The sequence below is a fragment of the Arachis ipaensis genome, chromosome B04 (genome assembly GCF_000816755.2).
Source record: "Arachis ipaensis cultivar K30076 chromosome B04, Araip1.1, whole genome shotgun sequence".
NCBI lineage: Eukaryota > Viridiplantae > Streptophyta > Magnoliopsida > Fabales > Fabaceae > Arachis > Arachis ipaensis.
In genome coordinates this window covers 12,020,770-12,029,909 of record NC_029788.2, presented here as the reverse complement: position 1 = coordinate 12,029,909, position 9,140 = coordinate 12,020,770, and the positions used below count along the sequence as shown (strand labels likewise).

Here is a 9,140-nt window from a genome sequence, read left to right as displayed (position 1 = left end):
TGTAGGAAAAAAGAATGAAGTATTAATAAAATAAATAATAGAGATTGAATTAATATAGTATTGTTGAGCAATTTTATTATGAGTTTTGAAAGAATTCAATTTCATTCGAGACTTGGACTCATCTAATTGTATAGATGTTAATATAAAAACATTAAATAATAATATAATTCATGAAAAAAATTAGCATGATCATCTAAAAATTATGATGCCATATAGAAATTATATGCTTGGAATTTGTTCATGTGTGATGAATGAATTCATATATAAATTAAATTGAAATTAAAAAAGTGCTAAAGAAATAATTAGCGAGTAATAATGTTCATGCTTTTGATTTGATGTTGTAGTTTATCAAACTTTAAGAATGACTTTTGAAAAAATTTTAAATATTTGCATACCTTGACTTTGGAGATGTCCAATGACAAAATGAAGTCATCTTTAAAAAATGCGCAACTGGAGTATAGAGAGCAAAACATGTAGGACAAGTGTGACACATGGATAAGAATAGCTAATGCAAAGAATGAATCATGGTACGTTTAGATTGAAAATAGTAATGATATATAGGGAGAGGTTTTGTCAACACTCTCATCATAATAGATAAGAAAAATGTAAGAGATAAGGCTACTATGTAGTAGATGATCCCAAGAGATGAAAACAAAGTAACTATAAGTGACTATATAGCAGGTTTTGTACTCTTTTCGCTTTTGGTCAAGAATAAAAAAGATAGAACACGGCAAGTAATTAAAGAGCTTGAAATTAAAGAAATTTTGTAGCTGACATACATTAATTTATTTAAATTTTTAGGAGTTTGAAGTGCATATTTTAGATTTTGAATTATTGATAGAAAGTATAACAAATTAAAGATTAGTGTCAATAGTCTTTTCATTATTCTAAATGAATTATTTGAAAAATCATCAATGAATGTTATATGGCTTTGTAAAATTGAGTTTTGAATAGAGGTTGAGAAAAAAAAATTAGAATACATAAATTGCTAAAATATGTAAATGTTATTTGAAAATTGATTCAAGTATTTGAATATAATTCAAATTCTTTGAATCTATTCGCGCGGTGGAGCAGGAAATTAGTTTACCAGCCCCACTGTGGGCACCAATTGTTCTTGTGTGGATGAACTTCTGGGGTATAGCTCGTCTCTTGCACTGTTGTAATACGCCTTTTTTTAATGGAGTGAGAATAACTCAGACGTCAAAGAACACAGTGGGTGGGTATCTGCAAAAGACACTCCGACGCTCAAGTTAGTAAATGTTTAAGAGGTATAAGCATTTTATGATTATAGAATGATAAAACAAGAAATAGAACTTATCATGTGGTTCTTCTTGATATATAAGAATTGATGCCTTTATAGGCATAGAATTGATGAATAGAGTTGATGTTATGATCGTTTGTCATTAACTCAGAATAATGGTTATTAAGATCGTCCGTTACAAACATAGAATGAAGGCAAATAAAATCGAGTTATGAATCATAATGTATAATAAAAATAGAACTACAAGGTGACGGATTAAGTTTCACTACGACAAACACGGAAGATAGCGGCGGCTAATTAGTGGCTGTTTATCAAACCGCCGCAAAAATTGGCTAGATAGCGGCGATTATGATATCGGTTTGGACTTTGCTACAAAAAGAACCAAGATAGCGGCGGTTTGCTTCCCAACGGCTGCAAATCAAACCAACAAGAGAGCCCTCCAAATGTCCCGTCACTGACTCGACCAGAAGTCAAGAGCTTTGAACTCTGAATCACTTCCTCTTTTCCAACCCTAGCTTCTCTTCGACCACCCTCGCAGCGCCATTTTTGCTCATCACCGCCCAGAGTCTCCATCAGAACCACAGAACCACCGCCGTCATCTTCATCTTCTTCTTCTTCCACCTTCGCCGAACAACCACCGCGAAAACCCTTTCTCTCTTTCTCTTCCCCTGTCTCCTGCCTTCTCTATCTCGATGCCGGCTACCATCCAGCGCCGCCGCGACCATCTTCTTCCCCTCCTTACAACCTCGCACTGTGGGCCTGTGGCTCTCTAGCTTGCCCATGCCTCCCTCATTCCCAGCCGCAAAATCAGAACAGAGCCACTCTAGTGTTAATTCGACTTAGGTTCTCAAATCACCTTTTTTTCTCTGTTTTAGTTAATTTAGGATTAGTTATATGTTGATTATAATGTTAATTTGATTTAGTTAGAATTATTTGCTACTGTTAGTTGAGTTTAGGTTAGAATTAGGATTTTCTTATTAGAATTAATCTTAGTTTATACATAGTTAAACATGCTGTTAAGAGCTTCTTGAGTTTGAATTTTGATTTGTTTGGATTGTTGACTGATGCTTTGCTGAATCACTGCGAAATGCTGCTGATTTTTCATGTCATTGGTACTGAATTTTGAATTAGTGTTGTAAAGAATGCTTGTTAGTGCTATTTTGTGTTGTTTATGCTTTTGCATGCCAAGTGTTCGACAATATGCCAAGTGTTTTGAATATGTTTTAAAGTTCTATACAGATATGATCTATGATAAGGACACCATTGATGGTAATGTTTGATCCATTTAGTGCACCCAACCTAATGAGATATGGCTTGGTTGTTGTTGTATTGATCTAGCAGGAGAAAATTTTGTTTCTTGCAATATCATGCCACAGTTACTTAATACTATGTAGGATGCAATAGGATGGAATCAATGTCGACTTTGCGCCAAAGATTTTGTATTACTTGATAAAAGCAATGATGTGTGTGATTTCACCATAAAAGATATAGGTGCTAGACATGAGTAAGTGAGACATCTATTGTAACGTATCTTATGCTTTTTTAGGCTTAAAATGGGGAGAATACTGAGCTGATTGTGTTTTCATTAGTCATGTCAATCTAGAACTAATCATATTTGTTTTTCTTTCTTCTCCAGTATGTGTGATCCTATCTTCACTATTGGCCAAGGTCGTCAATGCAATTTATGGCTTAAAGATCCAACTATTGGCAATATTTTATGCAAGTTGAAGTGAAAAAGTTAAAATGGTTGGCAAGATGGCATAACTTAATTCATCCAATTTTGGCAAACAATAATTTTTCCTTTAACATGTGTTCTTATTATTCTTAATGCCAACTCATGGCATAAATATTGGTAACTTTTTTTCCCTAAAAATTTTTTTATAGGAGAAAAAAAGATTGTACTAAAGTATAATCATATTTTGCTCTTAATGAGCAACATGACTATGTAGGTAGCAGAAGCAAGAAAGCAAGCTTCTATCATTGAATCATATCTTGAGCAAAGAGGAGTAGATTTTCCTGAAGGATACATATGTTATAAAGTTGTACTTCCTAATCCTAAATTATGGTATGATTTTGAATCTTATAATTGTTCCTATAAACTATGTTAATATCTTCTAATATTTTCATATATAAGAGGAAAAAATTAGAGTTTGTAAAAACCAAAGACCCAAGTTTACTATTGTGAATCTTGATATGGTGGAATGGAATATTTTAGAGTCTGTTATTTTCAATAATGATATTATTGACAGGGGAGAACAAAACATTGTTTTAATTTCTAAATGATGAGGATGAGGTATTAGATAATGATAAACATGATTCTAAAGAGCTAGAAGAAACACATGAGAACCTCATTAGCATCATTTAATGTTTCCAAATCAGGCTTCTTTACTAATAAAATAAACTTCTTGGCTGGTAGGTTGGAACTAAAGGCCAATAAGTATGTGTTGGGTGAGTTTCTCGAATTTAAGGACAAGCAAAAAGATCTTCAGGCTTTGAGTTAAATTAGAAGATCTAAAGTTGAAACATATTACAGTCCAAAAGACATGCATGTTTCGACTTGGTAATTTTTTGGAAATAAATTATAAATTATTCTTCTGCTTTCCAATGATATTTAGTTGTGTAAATAATCCCTTTCTCTTATAGAATTTATGAATCAAAATAAAAAATTAGGGGTGTAAAATTTTGGTGAGAGGGTAGATTCACTTTCCTAATAGATTATTTATAAATACCATTTGGAGGCTTATTACTATTTATTAATGTTTACGTGTTTCTAGTTCCAACATTGTATTTCATTTGTATCATAGTCTAAATTGGTAGCTACCTATCTTTAGTGGGTGGAGGAAGCTTTCTTTAGTTTCATTGTTATAATTTGCTATTTTGCTACCATATTAGAAGTAGATTTAATAATTATCATCATCACATTGAAGTTAGTTTCTCTTCAAGATAATAAATTAGGATTATGTATTCACCTTTTGAGATTGTTGAAGAGATGGAGGAGCCTGTGGAGGCAGAGAACTATGGTGGTGATGATGAGCCTTCAATGATGAAAGCCATTATGAGAGAAAGTTCTCAACTTCTCTCTATGCCTTCAATGGAATATATGATGCCGAGTGCTTGAAGTTGAAGCTTCAGTAAGAGAACATAAAGGGTAAAACAAAAATTTCAGATCAAATTAGCAAGCTCAGGAAAGCTTGCAACAAGAACAAAAATGAGGTTAATAACGGAGAAGAGGAAAAGATGAGATTTATTGTTTTGGTATTCCCTTGACCTACCTAATATTTTCTAACTTACAATTAATTTTATCATTTTAACAACTTTGGTGCATTGTTGCTGATATATGGTAATGAAAATAAGCAAATAATTTCTAGTGATTACGATGTAGTAGGTTATATTTTGTTAGTGTATGATATTCATGCTTTGCAGTTTTGTATTGCTAATGAATTAAACCTAAAATTGCTTTAGTTAAGGTCTTTATGAATAATTATCAAGTTTTTTGCTGATATACTTATTTTGCTTTTTGAATTTTTGGTGCCATACAGTATATAAACTTCTATCCTACAGGATGAACTCCTGGATATTATATGTTTCTAAGAATTCTGATATGGTTGATACTTATTACTATAAATGGTAGCTTGTGGCTTTTTGAACATTGTATATCAACATATGTATAGTTTCTTTGATTTCATTTCCATGTGTTGCATCTGTTCACTCTATTATTTTATACTATTTATTTAAAATTCATGCAGGAGAGGTTTTATTTTGGGGATGAGGTTCTGCCCTTGTTTGAGACTGGTATTCCTCTCTTAAACTAACGGTTGAGTCAGCTTCCGGATGCTAATAATGTGAGTACTCCTGAGTGTTGTTGCATTTTATCTTGAAATTTTTTTTATAATCTTATATAGCAGATTGTGGCCGTTTCAAACTGCCACAATTTTTTTAAACCAACGTGCAGGATAGCAGAGGTTTAAAATCGTCACAATTTTTTTAAAAAACCTATTTACCAAGTAGCTGCGGTTGTGCCAGTGGTTTTCCAAAACTGCAGCAAAATCAAATCTCCACCCCTAATAGGCAACGCTTGTGGAACCGCTGGAATTTCGTTTTGCGGCTGTTAAAAACAGCCACAAATCCCTAAAAAACCGCCGCTATTCGGTGTATCTCTTGTAGTTTTCATAGAAGTTTTTTCGGATTACATTATCTTTCGGGTGGGTCTCTCTCATGTGTTGAAGCAGTTGATCGATAGATCGCTAAGAAATATTTCCTTCAGATTTAATTGTCATTAATCTAACAGCAAATGAAAGTTTAGTGTGATTTTTTTAATTAAAATTGTTTAATTTGTATTATAAAATAGAAATCTAAATTTAGTTTTAAAAAGGCTAACATATACCATGTAAGTTAATTTTGAAAAGACGAAAAATTTCTTTTAGAATTATGGTTGTTTAATTGTACTAGACATTCGAAATTTGAGTTTGATTATAAAGAGTTTAAAATACAAGTTTGGTGAATTTCATTTCAAAAGTAGTAGATACCGGCAGTTCCGAGAAATACTACTGTTTTCTAAATGTATTCTGGTTGTAGAGGTATAAAACCAGATAACCTGATACTTAATATATTTGAACTACTATATATGCTACTTTAATGTGTAACACAAGTTATAAATAGAACAATACACAATAATATATATCAAATTGAATTTTATTACGTATTTGCTACAACACAAGATGACATGAGTTTCTATAAGATTAATTTTATTATATTCAAGCTTGTATAATAATGTAACATATTAAAAATTACACAAGAAAGTAACATTATATTATTATACCAATGCATGAGATACTTCAAACAAACGATAATATAAAAAACTACAAACACAATACTCCCAAGCCTTGTACTATCATACCTAATATATACTTTTTGACTTTTTCTTAAATGGAATCTCATGAAGGTGCTTATAGCTGTATTTATAGATGAAAATGCAACTCAAATATTGGCACGTGTCATGTTGCTCAATTGAAAAGAATTTCATATAATTTTTTACTAACATTTACAAACTTTAATATTAAATTCTTAAGCATAAAGAATTAACTTTAGACATCTTTATCTAAGTTTTCACTCATCTAATATTCTACATGGGCCAATCCGGCCCATATTTTCGAGTAAAAGAAAATTATTAAAAAATAACATAGTCGTATACATGCAGAGACATATAACTACACGCATCATATGGCCACGCTGCGGAGAACAACGGTTTCAATAGTAAGACCAGGACCAAATCCAAAAAGCACACCCCAATCAAGTCCTTCTCCGGTGGTTTTAAGTCCTCTTTCAAGGGACTTCTTCCTCATCAAATCCATAATGAAGAATACACATGCACTTGACATGTTACCATAATTGCTAAGCACATCTCTAGTAGCTTTCATCTTCTCTGGCTTCAAATTCACCTTCTGCTCAACTTGGTCCAGAATTGCACGTCCACCAGGGTGTGCAATCCAAAATATTGAGTTATAATCAGATATACCCAACGGATCAAAAGCTTTACTGAGTGCTTCGTTGATGTTCTGCGAAATAATATCAGGAACACTCTTGTTAAGATAAAATGTAAGCCCAACTTCACGAAGGAGACCACCAATGGCTCCATGGCTGCCAGGGACAAGTTTTTGATCGGTCGAAACAAGCTCAAAGATAGGCTTCTCAACCTCTGGCACAGGATCAGAACCAATGATAATCGCAGCAGCTCCATCTGCAAATAATGCTTGCCCTACAAGACTATCCATGTCTGTGTCACTAGGACCACGGAAAGTGACTGCAGTATTCTCGGAACAAACGATAAGCACACAGGCATCCTTGTTGTTTTATGTAACACCCTACCATACAAAGTCTTATGCTTAAGTCATAATTCAGAGATGGCAAGGTATTACGACCTCTAAAACAAAAATTTAGTACGTATAGTAGTATGAATAATTGATTATAACTAGGAGCCTTTGAAGAAAAAGGGGTAAACAAAAACCGTAACTCGAAAACGCAACACTCCGAATGATAACGTAACGAGCAAAGGATAAGCTAGCGCAAGATCATATATATAAAGAGTGTCAAAAACGGGAATATCAAGACTCAAGATCCGGCTGCGAAGATAACCGGTCCGAGCATAATAATATATACATATAATAAAATAAGGAAACCCCAAAGGAAACCCAAAGGGACACAAATACATACAAGAAGTATGAAATTTGGCTTTTAAAACTCAAAAATCAACTTTGGGATGAACACAGGGCCACGCGTACGCGCACGCGTGGATGATGCTTTCTCGAAGAACGGCGCATACGCGCCAAGTAAGCCATAAAAATAACATTTTTGGCTTTCTAGAATAAATTCTCATTTATGGGTTAATTAGCCGTTAATTAACCGGATCTTACATTTTCAGCCAAGTCCTTAGCCAAGCGAAGGACAGTTCCGCCAGCGAAGCAACCTTGGTGGTACATCATGTACCTCTTGACGCATGGGTTGAGCCCTAAGAGTACGATGAGTTCGTAATCAACGCCAGGCAACGCAACGCCGCTGGTGGTACAGAAGATCAAATGCGTGATCTTAGACATTGGCTGGCCCCATTCCTTGATGGCCTTGGTTGCAGCCTCTTTTCCAACCCTTGGTACCTCCCTGATCATCATGTCTTCCCTTGCATCCAACGACGATGCCTTGTATGCACACATGTTGGGGTTCTCTTTTAATATTTCTTCTGTTAAGTACATATGTCGGTTCTTGATCATTGTCCTCTCACCTAAAATGATATATAATTCACATCCATCAATACTCTTTTTCAAGTTTAAAACATCATTCACTTATATATAAAAAAAAATGGGTTTTTACATTTTAAATTCCGATCATTTTGCATATCAAACCTTTCAAGTTATTCATGTAGTGATTTAATTTAAACTTTCAGGTTTGATTTAAATAGTTTATCCAAATTTAATTATGGATATAATGTATTAAATCTAGTTATATATGAGTAAATAAATAAGTATGTGAAAGATCAAGAAAGTATATATGACAAGAATAAATTTGTGTATGTTTAGGAACATAGGGAAATAGTAACTTGTTAAGTAGTTATTGTTGTTATTATGAGTTGGATATATATCATATTATGGTACACGGTATAATATGTTAATTGTTATGTATCAATAATTAATATCAAAGTAAAATGATGAATTTTAGGTTGATAAATAGTAAATTAAACAACATTAAAATATTTGATAACAATACTTACAAATACGTTGGAATTTTTTCTTTAAGTCGGTCATGTGTTCGCTATTGGTTACTCTGAAATAATAATCTGCATATGTACTCTGATTAACACAATTTGGTGGATTCGCTGTACCAATCGCCAACACGGTTGCTGGGCCTTCTGCCCTTTGTTGAACCTTGCGGATGTCATTCACAGCCACCATGTTTTCTTAGCTAAGTTCTTTGGGATAGCTATAAGCTCAGATATGTTCTTTGGAAAAACAAATGTATTTTGATTTGATGAAGACTTAGGCAGGGGGTGGGGGATATTTATATGCTTGAGAGTAGGGGCATATGTGGAATTAAATGGATATAGAAAACGTGCTCATCAACTCAAAAGTGTCGTGATAGTGACAACGATTATTATTTATTTAGTTAACTTCAAAAATGATGTTCTCAAAGAATAACTTCGAAAACGATGTTCTCTGACTTTGAAAGGATAAACCCGCTGCAATTCTGGACCAATAATTTGGAGGCTCGGGGAGGAAATTTCTATTAGGGGACATCACTCTCTTATTCAGTGATTTATTGGAGAAATTTTTTATTGCCTTCTATTTTTTATATTTTAATTTTATTTGTATATTATTTATGCTTTCAATTATCT

General features: G+C 33.3%; 1 long non-coding RNA gene and 1 pseudogene across 1 annotated transcript; one reads left to right on the top strand and one right to left on the bottom strand.

Annotated features, from left to right (window-relative positions):
* On the top strand, positions 4,018-6,177 carry LOC110270909. The gene is made up of 3 exons (XR_002360675.1): positions 4,018-4,516; positions 5,008-5,103; positions 5,214-6,177. It is a non-coding gene; the product is annotated as an uncharacterized LOC110270909 (long non-coding RNA).
* LOC107638925 lies at positions 6,413-8,799 on the bottom strand (annotated as a pseudogene).